This window comes from Bufo bufo, chromosome 1 (genome assembly GCF_905171765.1).
Source record: "Bufo bufo chromosome 1, aBufBuf1.1, whole genome shotgun sequence".
Classification (NCBI taxonomy): Eukaryota; Metazoa; Chordata; class Amphibia; order Anura; family Bufonidae; genus Bufo; species Bufo bufo.
The window spans coordinates 289,796,772-289,810,734 of NC_053389.1; the positions used below are offsets into that span (position 1 = coordinate 289,796,772).

The following is a 13,963-nucleotide window of genomic DNA, read 5'->3' on the forward strand; positions in this document are numbered from 1 at the left end:
AGATGGAATGACTGTTATATGTGAGTACCGCTTTCTTTGACAGATTCTAGTATGGGTACATATATGTTTTCCCAACCCCAGCACATTAGTTTGCTAATTCCAGATGTATGAAACGCAGGCCTAACTGTATCTAGTATATTGAACGCCAGATAAACTAACTTGGCCTTTTTTAAATAAAATAAAAAATTCCCTCACTGGAATACTTTATGGCTTTTCACTGTATGGATTACAGGTGGACTGGTATTAGTAGGGGTGACACAAGCACACCCAAGTCCCTGATGTAGGATTTCTATGGCACAGACCACTATTACAAGTGATTAATGGACGTTGGGAGAGATTGTGCTGCAGCACTAGTCCCAAGATGGCCGCCGCCTATCAGCCCAGTAACATGTGCCACAAAATGGTCTGCACAACCTTTAAAAAAAAATAGCCTTGGACTGTGCTGCTAAATCGCTATTGGTCTGAATCCCAGGTGTAGATGTCTGACTTGTTTGGAGCTTTGGAATGCACACTGTGGCAGCTTCTGCTGCAGCACTACAAGTCACAAAATGGCGGCCGGCGGTCAGCCCAGGTACATGTGGATGGAAAAATCACTCTGGCCACTCTAAAAATAGCCAATCCCTATCAAAAAAGCAGCTCAGCTGCAGTGGTTCAGATGAATCACAGGTGGAGGAGAGAAATTTGCTTCCAGTTATTCAATTATCCCTGCCTATTCTCGCCCTAGCATCAGCTGCGTCTATCCCTGTTCTATTCACATCGGGAGTGAGCACGTCCCGACGTGCGCACAAGCTTATAAAGAGGCTGAGTCACATGCTGCACTTGGCCAATCACAGCCTTGCCAATAGTAGGCATGGCTGCGATGGCATCTTAGGGCAAGTAGTATGATGCATGTTGATTGGCTGCTTTGCAGCCTTTCAAAATGCGCCAAAATACATGCCGAACCCGAACTTTTACGAAAAAGTTCGGGTCCGTGTCACGAACACCCCAAAATTCGGTACGGACCCGAACTATGCTCGAACTGTTCGCTCAACACTAGTTATGAAGTGAGCTTTCCTAGTTAGGAAGGGAAACTTTGCATATAGTTCTTTGGTGAAGATAATTGTCGGTCAGTTTAAAACCATTGCAGAATCAAAACTTTCCATGAAGTTTAATGCATTACAGCTAAGTTACAAGAGCCAATAATTATGTCCAAATAGAAGACTCTGCTGGGTGCCTACATTATGGCTATAGTAAGCCACATATCAATACCCTACATGTGACCAAGCTGAGGTTTACTACTGCTATGCAACTTAAAACCATGGCAAGTACATGTGCAGTGTGGCTGTCCTTATTCACATGCAGTTAATGTGAATATGCTGCAGCATGTACAAGCTCCCTTAGGATCCACTCCTACCTCAAGATAAAATGCATCAAAAGTGGTACCAACTAGCTTGTTCAGTTGCAATGGTGATGTCTGAGAGACCGTTTAGTGTAGAGAACACAAGGAACTATGCTGTATAGGAAGACCAGCAACCTAGAGCAGTTACTAGTTAGATGAGCAACTCAAAATCCCACAAGTTCTTTATCAGCAATATTGTTATATTGAACACAATAAATGTTACTTGAAAAATCTACTTTATTAAATCATTTACTGTGGACAGTGCATATTTCTTTTGTTTCCTATACAAGTAGATACCCAGAAGAGACACCACCAAGATGAAGACGGTAGCCACTATGCCTGGAAACCAAGCATGGGCAAGTCCAGAGCCAAAACCTGTTTTAAAGGGAAAAAAAAAAAAAAAAAAAAAACAAGTTAGCCCAAGCTAGAACATTTGTATGCCAGGTTCATTTTCAATTACAGCCAGTATTGAGCAAAGTCCTGTAGGAGTGCGTTCAAAATTCTGAAGTAACATACTTTTGATACTACCAGTATGATCTTTGCCAATTTGAACTTCAGCCCAATTTGAAGGCCTCAACTATTGTACCATGCACAACCACATTCAGTGATGTCAATAGCACACTACCTTCGTCCTCTTCGACTAGGTTATTTGTTTTGATCTCTTCAGAATAAAATATCACAGGACCATGAGAAGTCACTGTAAGAGTGTTGTCTGTCTGCTGCAATTCCACCATTCTCTCTGCAAGACAAAAAGTTGATCAAATTGGTGCCTACAAGTAGTGTAACAAGCAATCAGTTAAATGTTAGCAGAATGGAAAACCCACAGAGAGGAGTAAAGACAATTTACTGGGTCACCTACTTTTCCTTTGACAGGTCACAGAGCATGTCTCCGAGGCAGATGGGACACATACTGAAGCACTGCAGTGGAAGAATACCTATAGGAACACAAGTCAATGCAAGTCACCTGTAGTTTATGTAATTGTAATACAAACAGCTCCTGGTTATTTGTGTTATTCACACACTAGTTCAATGTGCTGTTCGGAATCAATTTAAATACCAAGGGTGGTTAATCATCTATAATTATAGTAGCCCAATACTGAGCTGGCCAGAGTACAGTGCTAAGCAGGGAAGCTTATGTCTGTCCGTGTAGGGAAGATACCTGGTACTGTGTGGAGAGCAGGGAGTCCTGAGCACCCCATGCTGGGAAATTGGGACCAGTCAAAATGCTCCCCCCTCCCCAGCCCATGGCACAGGGCTATGACGTGGGCAGGAACGTAGATTTTTTTGACCATCTGGACTCCAGTTCCAAGATTGTAAAAGTTAACCGACAGACCTCCCCTGTGAGGCAAGGATATAGTAGAACAGAGGGCCCCAGGATCTGTACAGGCAAGGAAGTTCAGGTTCTAAGAGATAGCTGGCTGGCTTATACTTCCTGTGGCTTGAAGCCACACAGGAACAAAGGGAGATACAAATAGTTTCCTCATCTTAAAGTGGTATAAAAATGCAAGGTCTAAATCTTTGCACAAGCGAGCCCAGGAAGTCACAATAGCCCCATTTGGCAACTGATGCCACAATTCTGGAGTAAAGGCATAAATCAGGACCCAAGTACTGTGTATTCTACAAAGATTCTGTGAGGAGCATCTACAACATGGATTAGATGTACAGTGGGTAGTATCCATATTGGAATTAGGGCTTACTAGATCTGGGAATGTCAACATTTCTTTAAATTACAGGTGAACACCTGATTTGGCAACAAGTTGTCCACACACTTCCATAAAAACCACTTATCCAAGCAGCTTACCGATCCTCCAAGAGCAGTTTGGGTGTTCGAATCCACAAAGGTGAAGGTGCTTACAATGAAACGACTGTAGTATGTTGGGAAAGTTATTCCTTGTGAGGAAGTAACAGGAACCAGCTCCGTAAGATAGTTGTCTCCAGCAAAAGGGCAGCTGAAACAACATAAGTACTTGTATCATTACAGCCCTAAGCAAGAGAATGTTTGATCGTTTATCCAGTCCTCACCTGCTGGACAAGATAGGCCATTGGGGAAAGCTAGTAGGCTCAGGAGAACTGGTGGCCCAGCAGTTGTTCAAAATCAGAACTAGGCTTGGATCAGTCCTCTGCAGGATGTGAACTTCAACATGCACAGGATCTCTTAACACTCTTAAAATAGGATAATCTTCATCTGCATAGTATGAGCTATACTGCACATCTGCAAGACATATCCAACATCAGCTTTTGCATGACCATACAGTTTCACATCCAAGAATAAGGGAATCTGTTTGGCATATTAGTCAATAGAACATTTTGTCAAGTACAACTACATAAGCCCTTATACACTAGCTGCATGCCAGACCAAGTTATGTTCCCATCAGATGGGTGGCAGTCAGTTCAGATTTCTTACCATTTGTGATTTTGCAGTTACAGCTTAGGGGTTGGCACCCAGAAGCTGCCCTCTTGAATTTAACTGTCACCTACCCTCAGCATGGCAAGACAGATAAATACTGTGGTAAGGTAGCAATTTTGTGCTGCACCATTTGGTTCTGCTGGAATGGCACTTTGTGGTGCACCATTGTGTTGCTGACTGGCCCACATTTGTTGTCCCTGCTTACAACTTTTTTTCCAGGGCCACATGGACAGTATGTTCAAGTTTCCCCCAATATCCATGTTATCAGGAATGTCTATTATGTATGATTTTAATCTACATCAAACACCTTTAGACAGTTCTTAAGATGAGCCAATTTAAAGCGGTTGCGTAAGGTAAGCCATTTTAAGTTAGGCCTGTAACAGCTTTGCCATGCCCAACCCTTCCTATGCAGGTCACAAAGGAGCTTGTTAATTACCTCGAGCTATTCTCATCTCCAAGGTTAGAGGTCCCATGGTAGATACAGGGAGGGGAGGTGGAAGGGTGAAGACCTCTACCTGCAGTGGGACAATGCCAGTCCGTGAAAAGCTACAGCTTACAGTCACTCTGTAGGAAGAGGAGCATTTTGTAATCCAACCATGGTACTTGTAGTGTCAAAAATACAAAACAAGCCTTGACCTTACCTCATGGTACTGTCTCTAGTGACCGATGCCGACTGCCAGGCGATTACTCTGTTGGTTGCCACAAAAGTGTACTCATACACCATGGATGCATCAACCGCCTGTTAAAAATAAATAAAAATAGTTAACATAGGTGAGATTTACTGTTATTTAGCATCTCTTAATAACTTACACCCGGCAGCCTAAATGAAAGTGTCCACACTGACAGATACAAGGCATTTTACAGCAGAACGAATAAGATTTTAAATAGTGGTATCCGCATGCTGTGAACATGGTTTATTTAATGCACTTACATACGGCTACTATATTCTGCGGCACTTTATAGACATTACGCTGTCCCCAATGGAGCTCAGTCTAAGTTCCCCATCAGTATGTCTTGTGTGTGGGAGGAAACAGGAGTACCCAGAAGAAAACCCACGCAAATACGGGGAGAACATACAAACAAACTCCATGCAGATGTTGTCCTTTGATTCAAATCAAGGACCCCAGTGCTGTAAGGCACCAGCGCTGACCTGCAGGTTCTAAAGGGGTTTTCTGGGAAGATTTTACCCTTCAGTTATCAATATCTGATCAGTGTGGGTCCAACTCCCACAGATCTTTGAAGAGGCTTTGGTGCGTTAAGCACCTTCACACCATATTCATCAATTCACTCAAATAGGGCTAAACTGGCAGCTGTACATGGGCCAGTGATGTTACATGGCCCAAGAGGCCTTGGTACTCAATGGCCTCAAATAGCTTAACAGGGGTGCGGGATTTAGACTCCTACCCATCAGGTAATAAAGGCCCATCCTGAGATTAGGCCATTATTACTCTGAAAACCCCTTTTAACCTACAGCAGTTTATTCTGCTGATCTTTGCCCCTTTGTAGTGCATAGGATGAAATCCAAGCCAAGTTTGCATGCAACACATGCAGATTATGTCTAATGGCTGTACCACAACAGTGGCTGATGAAAGTGTTCAGTGCTTCAAAGAAAGTCTGGCAGTGTAAATTTGGATATTAGAAGTGGACCTCCTCTTTAAAAAAAAAAAGAAATGTTTAAGGGGTTAAGTAGGTTATTAAACTGAGCTATCCTCTGGATAGATCAGCTGTTTTGGAAGGCAGCAGCACTGGCAGTAGTGCTGCTGCCTTCTTGCCGTTTACTGCAGGCCCAATGACATCATGGCTAGTATCAATGGCCTGGGTGGGGCTAAGATCTGTTCACTTGAATGGAGCTTAGCCCTGCCAAGGCCATTGATACTAGTTGTGACGTCACTGGACCGGCAGTAAACAGCGAGAAGGCCACAGCACTACTGCCTTCTCACAGAGCTGATCAGCAGGGTTCCCAGGTGTCGGACCCCCACCGATCAGATGCCGATAATCTATCCGAAGAATAGATCAGTATAGAAAATAAAATAAATTCAGAACACCTAAAATATGCACAAAAATATCCACAGATAAAAAGACATGCCTGATCTGGACTAGATTGGGCCAGTTCCCCTTGCCATTTTCTGTAGTCAATAGACATTAAGCAGTATTTCAGGCAGGTTCAGCATGATTGGACATTTTGCTCACCTCGTTTGCACTCCCACAGGACAATGGGAACTGGAACCCAATAAATGATGCAGTTGTTGCCACCATCAGGCTTGGGCACGAGTTAGAATCCACACCAAGTACTTTTACAGAGTCCAGGATCAAGGATGGTATGGTTATGTCTTTTGAAATCGCAACCACCATGTTATTGTCAGCAGAGCAGTAGGTAGTCACTACACAGAAGAGGCAGACTGTTAAGGCATCCACTCTACATGCAACAAAGTTTCAAGTTACCATGCAAGGGTTTATACTGACCCATCCTCAGAATAGGCAAGTATGTAATCAGTAGGTGTACAACACCTGGAACACCCACCGATCAGCTGTTTGAGAAGTTAGCAGCCCTCCTGTAAGCACTGCAGACATCTTGTGGTTTTTCCTAGGCCAGTGATGCCACATTAGGAGTAGCTCAGCCGCATTCAAGTAAATGGGGCCCAAGTGTAATACCAAGTACAGCTGCTATACAATGTATGGAGTTGTGAGAAGGCAGCAGTGACCACAGGAGTGCTGGTGCCTTCTTAAAACTGCTAATTGGCAGGGGTCCCAGGTGTTGGATCCCCGCTGAGCAGATCCTAATGACCTACCCTGATGGGTCTTCCAACCTTTATACTGATGACCTTTCTAACAGAGGTACTTCGGTATGTTATGGTGGCCAGTACGGCACTACAAAATTTGCCAAGAATCTCAAATTCGTAAGAGCATAGCATTAGCACCAGAATATTTTCTATTACTATGAAATTGTTGTATGTTATGGGTGTTTGCAGAGTGCTGGGTTGCATTGTGTTTTCTTTCTTTGCGTTTCTAGCCATGGCAGCGTGCACCTGTGCATTGGGATGTGCTGACTGACCCCCTTTTTCACTGCAGTAGATTACCTTGCCGCTCCAATTAAAGGGGTTGTCTCATCTCAGACAATGGGGCATATCGCCATCAGATGCCCCCATTGTGTTATAGGGGTGGGGGCCACACCTATCTAAGCAGAGCCCCACAATGTGGTGGCTGGAGGACTAGTCTAGCCACCACCAAGCACTCTCCCCATAGAAGTGAATGGAAGCGCACCACACATGACTGGTCACCGCTCCCATTCACTTCTATGGGCCTGACGGAAATAGCCAAGCCCGGGCCAAGCCATTTTCAGTGGCCACATAAAATAAGTGTAGGGTGGCTGCACATGCACCCTCCATCACTTCCAGGGCTCAGTTCTATCAGACAATGGGGTAAATCCTAGCATGAATACAAGTTATACTGTATTGGACCTGCAGATGGAGCATTTTGATTGTCAGAAATTGGAGTCCCTCAATCTCATGAAATGTGAGGTCATGATTAATTTCTGCCAATATATTCCAACTATAAACTGACAGAATGATCTCCATTTCTCAGTTTTACTGCTTGTGTGCAGCCATTTTTTTATTTATGTAAACCGACAGTGATACGCTAACTGCTACAGCCTGGGTAGTGGGGGATGAATAGAATTACATTATTGCAAAGACTCACATTTCTTTCCATAGTAGCAGCGCAGTACAAGTGCATTTTGAGAAAAGCAGCATCCAAGTCCTTCACAAAGTTCTTGAGATACAGAGTCATTAGCACACGGCAGGCGGTCAGCTTGCAGAACTGAAGCACAGTCACTTGGACTAGGAGCATCCATAGCTATAGATAAGGAAACATTGTCAATACAATTTATGTCTCCAACAGATCCATGAGACAGGAGCACTAACTCAACTCATCTGAAGTCCATGTCCTGTGACCGACATTTAAGGGGTTGTCCAGTTTCAGTAGAAAACTGGGCAACTGTCTAGTCCAGTTCTCTGCTGGGATCTTTTTACCCACCTGCAGTAGTGACATCACCCAACTGCTACAGCTAGTCACTGGCCTATGTGCACTGGGTATTTTCACACTTGCGTAGTTGGATTCCGGCAGGCAGTTCTGTCACTGGATACGGAAATCCGTATGCAAACAGATTACATTTGTAGACTGATCTGTCTCACAAATGCATTGCAATACTGGATCCATCTCTGGTGTCATCTGGAAAAACTGACAGTATTTCTTTCACATTTTTTAAAGGTTTACGCATGTGCAGACCAGAAAACAGGGTTTTGAACCCTTGGTGCTGGATCAGGCATTAATCCACTACAATGGAAAATGCTGGATCCAGCAAGTGTTCCGGAATTTTGGACGGAGAAAATACTACAGCATGCTGTGGTATTTTCTCCGGCCCAAATACCATAAGTGACTGAACTGAAGACATCCTGAAGCCTACTGAACAGATTGCTCTCCATTCAGAGATGCATTAGGATAAAACTGATCAGTTCTTTTCCGTATTAAGCCCCTAGGACAGAACTCTATACCGGAAAAGAATAACTCTAGTGTGAAAGTACCCTAAGGCAAGTAATCGATTATAGTGGTCACATGTCCATTTGAGCAGCCAGGTTAACAAGTCCTGGATGAGTACTAGTAGTGCAACATGATATCTGTCTAGTAAGCAACACTACTGCAGGCAGACCCCCCTCTAGTCCAGTTTCCTCCTGAAACCAGACAACCCATAGAATGTTTTAATTAGCTTCCCAAGCCATTTATGCTGCTCCCATAGATTTGAGTGGAGAATTATATAAGTGTGTGGCCTATAGGTTTGCATCTGAGATGTGGGACCCACACATACTGAACAGTGAAAACCTTTTAAGCCTACGTGGAGGTGCAAAAACATAAGCATGATGTTGGGACTTTCTAAAGACAATCTTGCATTGACACCAAGTTGGTGGAATGTTTTCCAAGATGAACCAGTTGTGAAGTTAAACGTAGAGCATCTTTAAAAATTATAGATCAAGTGTGTTAACTGCCTCACCAACAATTAAAAATCCTTGCATGAAATTAAGTCAATGTTACTAGCATACTAAACCATGCCCAGGTTGAATAGCCTGAGAATAAAGCAAGTTATAAAGTTTGTGGCAAAATTTGGACACCCTTTTGTTTAACTCTCCATGGAAAATTTATGGGGTGGGGACAGGGTTGCCAACCAGAATTTCTGGACAGCTTATCCCAAAAGTCAGACAATTTATGGACAAAGTGGAAAACCTTTGACTTTACTGTACATGACAGAATTAGGTTAATGGCTGAATAGCCTAGCCTTTGAATGATCATACGCCAGCGCAGCCACAGTAGTCCAAACTTGCTGCACACTTCCAATGACACTGGGCAAAGGTTTTGAGATCCTTCATGGAACTGCTCCTGGCTAGCAAGTAGCTGGACAATAAACACTGCCAATGTCTATCCAGATGACAATCTGCCATCAGCTGGCTAGAGTGGCCATGTTTCACATCAGGATGATGACCATGACTACCTTTTGCCAGCATTTGTTTACAGGCAATCGTTCTGCACATTAAACCTCTGGAATTCCAGTACAGGTAGAATTTTGCCATGGAATATATTGCAGAGGGTGAAACCCACAGCACAAGTAAAGCATGGGGCAGATCTTTAGAGAACTCAGCCACACACTTGGAGAAGTTCTCATCCTCACTGCTGTATAGTGACAGCAAGTTAGATGTCCACTGGCCCTAGGATGGCCAGATTAACTAGGTTTCACTGAATTTATGGGACTAGATTTAGGTTCTATGGGGTAACAAGTAAAACTGGTTAAATTACACCATTTGAACAAGTGGTTAATCTGGAAAAATTCAGCTCAAACTGAATTGCTAGAACTATGGACCATCATAGGGATTGTTAAGGGCTGCTACTTTCCTGCAGAGTATTGGATCAACTTTAAAGTCAATTTAAATGTTATTCTGCAAAGTACTTTGACTGAAAAGCATGACCAAGTTAATCTTTACCCCAGTCTAAAAAATCAAATTGTAGCTGCAGGCAGCATGTCATCTTAAATCCAAGCATGAGACTGCCACACTGTCATTTGGTCCATGGGCTGCAGGCGATAGTCTAGTGACAATGATCAGCTGTCCCCAGCAGCCCAAGAGTAGAGTGGCAGTGTGTCTTCTCCATTCGAATAGTGGTGGGGGAAGAAAACACCAGCCAAAGTCAATTGGACACTTACATATTCTGTGGACAGAAGATAATCTGACCAACCAATTGAACAGTCTACCAATTTTGTATACAAATCTTAACCTGGAAGAATCGGGCATGCACGATCTTTCTTGTGATACTGGGACTTCTCATCACGAAGAATTTCTTCCAGAGTGATCGTTACCACATAGCTTCCATTCTGAGAGGGGAAAAAATAAATAAAAATAAATCTATATAAGTGTGAATTTTCCTGCAGCTTTCCCCTTAGTACAAAAAAGCCGCCTAACAGTAGCAAAAACACTTCCATCCTAAGGGCCTTCAACTACTGTTCTCACTGCAAGAAACACCAATATAAATCTACCCTTAAACCGTTATGAGCAGTTCCGACCTTGCAGAGTTAGATTCTCCACAACTTACCTCCTCACGAACATAACAGCCATTGAAAGTAGAGCCAACCACCAGTGAGCCATCAGGTTTCTGTCAATCCAAGTCCCGCAAGTGGAGTCATTGTGAAGATAGTGAGGTTTTCCATTCTTGTCTAGAATTACAGTCAGTTCATACATACAACTTGCTCTTAAGATTCAGTATGACATTTTTACTGTACACAAGTTATTGAGTCCACACAACAGCCACAATGAAGAAAAAAACACTCCAGCTTTAAGTCTTACCTCAGCTTGGCACAGTTTTGAACTATTAGGAGTTGAACCATTGTAGAGGTAGAACTCCCAATTGCCTGCAAAGCCAACAATTTGAGAACCAAGTTAACCTGCCATGACCCTACATACTGGTGTGATTAAAATCATGGCCACCATGTGTAGACTCCCCTTACTTTGAAGCACATTTGTATTCCAGTAGAGAAAGTTTAAAGGACAGTTTAGGCATCGTTGACATCTGCAGAAAGCCTCCCATTCCTGAAAGTGGAGTGCAAGCCAAATACTTACCACATGAATGAACTACACTGATAAATCCCAAGGAATAGAGTTTCCATTATAGTTCCACGCAGGTCTCACTCCCCTATACTGGCAGGGGATGTGCCCAACTTATGACAAGGAACACACTGCATCATAAATTAGGAGCATCCTGCAGCATTCTGAACCTGGAGCGAGAAACCATTTCCATGCATAGATTTTTCAGGGACAATATTCCAGACCCAACCACTCCCAAGTGCAAGTATGGCATAAAAGGGGGTGACTTGATGCATGGAAGGGACCATCAAATCCTTAGCATGCTGCATTATTTTAACAGTTTGCAATTCAGGCTCCTGAGCTCTATAAATGCATATGTTATGAGAAAGATACTGTTTTTTTTTTTTACATACTAGTTATGAAAAACTCTTAAGGAGCAAAATGAAACTGCCGGAAAACCTAAACAGTACAGTACCACCACACCAGAGGCACAATTGGTCAATGACAGGAATGGCAAAACCTTGTACTGGTCTGACACATGGTCCCACTCCTCTGGAACACACTGCAGTACTTCAGTTAAGAGGCTATCTTGGCCTGTCTCAAACACAGCCAGCTTCTCAGGACTCCATGAGTCAGGCTCCGTGTCCTATCACTAGCCTTTACTTGGCTCCTAACATGGCAGCCATCAACACAACTCCCAGTTCGCACACACCCAGCCCTCAAACCCCAGGAACTTCTGGCTCCTCCTACCTCTTGTGTATCCCAGAAACCGTTCAGCTTCCTCTTACTCAAAGCAACAGCGGCCTCCAGTGGCTGAAATAAGTCATTACAATATATGTAGCACAATATTGCAGATATCTGTCCAAAAAAACATTCTAAGGGGCTGACCCTTACATGATTGAGAGCCCACTCTATAGAGAATTAAGGGCCCATTATTGTCAGATCTTAGGCCCACTGGAGGATCCTTTGGTACTCTGGTGGGCCAATCCAACCCCGGTGTCAAGATATGTTGCCGGTTTCTACTATGAATTTCCAGCTTCCAAAGTGGAACACACTTGCAAACCCACCATGTGTGGCAGAACACTAACAGTAGGGATGAGCAAACTTGTGTTTGTAAGTTCAGTGTACAAGGTTTGGGTTCCAAGAATTCCATTATGGATGTCTCTACCACTGACCATAACTTTTGGTTAGTTGTAGCAGAATCTTTAGATAACTGAAACCTTGTACACAAGTTTCCTCACCCCCAACATGCCACACTTGCCCTGCCCTTTTCTAATGGCATATAATCTGAATTTAACTTTGTTGCCGGGAGATATTCCCAGGGGCACCAACAAAACACTGGCTTGCTCAGATATTTAGACAGTACTAGCAGATATTCACCCCCAGATGCCTCTCTGGTAAACTGAGCACTGTTCATTTTGAAGCTGCTACTCCTAAATACAGAAACATAGGGTCACCTTGTACAGACAGCAGAAGACAGATACACAATAAGGCCTCTCGCCCACAAACATAAGGGCTCCATGCCCACACTGGACCGCAATGCATGAGCACCCACATGCGGATTACTTACCTATTTACTTAAATGGGGTCTGCAATCCATCTGTTCCACAAAAGATATAAGTTCTATCCTTTTGTGGAACAAAACACCACAGAAGCACTCCGTAGTGCTCCCATTCCGCAAGGAATATCTAGGTTTGCAGATGCATTCAAGTGAATGGGTCCACATCCATGATGCAGAATGCACACAGCTGGTGACCCGTGTATTGTGGAACCGCCGTATGCGATCCACACCACGGACACAGAACCCTTACATTCATGGGCAAGAGGCCTAAGCAATAAAAAGTACCACCACATTTTCCACAGAAGACAGCACCATGAGAAGGTATTACATACATCTTAGCCTACTTACTACATAGGACCTACCAATGATACTCAAGGCAAAAGCTGCATCCTCCAACAAAGAAGGTAGAGAAATCTCCATAGTGTGAGATCCACACTGCAGATGGGAAGGATCATCCCAATAGTCCTGTGCAACACATACTAAAGACCCCAATCCATAAGCCAAAAGGGCTAAGACCAGCCTCATCCCTGCTTTGCCCAAGCCCATTCTGGCAGCTGCTACCAATACTGCAGTCTGCCATAGCCCAGAGTTTTATAGCTTGTGTGAGGCCAGAGCAGCTGTGTGATAGGGTAAGAGATGAAAGACTTCAGGTGCAGGGTGTATCATTGAGGTTCTCCAGGGAATTCTACCATCAATCAGTATGCAGCTTAACCCCTTCATAGTCAGATGTAGCTGTGGCTTTACATAGGACTTCCAACACTGCACTATAGCAGGCCTAGGCTCCGCAGTGATTTTCTGCTCTGTGATTCCAGTAGATTGCAGTGTATTATAATCGCCACTGAGTATGACCAATGTACAGGTGAACTCTTGATGATAGATATCAGAATACAAGATGGACAAGGACTGCCGTAGATGCGCCAAATTTCTGATGAGGAGAAAACTAAGACTGACGTAAAAAGCTGGTCTTAGTAAATGTACCCCACTAGGGCACATTTACTAATGGACTTGTGACTATTTTAGGCGTAAAATAGTCACAAGTCCCCTTTTTTAACTGACCGTGCAACAATATTTATTCGCACGGCCGGTTTTATGCCACGTCTGCCAGTTGGGTGTGACAGGGGTGGGGGCTGTGCCAGGGCCAGGACTCCAGCCCAAGCAAATTTACTAACATTTACGCCTGGAAACAAGCGTAAATGTTAGCAAAAAGCTATGCCAACCAGGGGCTGGAGTAATTTTTATGCCAGGCGCAAGGATTGCCACAGATGCACCTAATTTATGATGAGGCGCATGCCTCGGCATAAATTAGACTAATAGAATGGCCGCGCAAGGGGGAAACTAAGATTGGCGTAAAAAAACAGCCTTAGTAAATGTGTCCCACTGAGTTTTTGGAGAAAGTCTTGGGTATGCTCAGATGGAGGATTTTTGGCACAGGTTTCTGTGTGGATTAGGTGCAGAAAACCAATCCAAATCTGCACTGAATTCACACTCCATTGTCTTTA

At 43.7% G+C, this 13,963-nt stretch overlaps 1 pseudogene; it reads right to left on the minus strand.

Moving 5' to 3' along the window:
• Nucleotides 1–1,610: 1,610 nt before the first annotated feature.
• Nucleotides 1,611–13,010, minus strand: LOC121005257 (annotated as a pseudogene).
• Between the last annotated feature and the right edge of the window lie 953 nt (nt 13,011–13,963).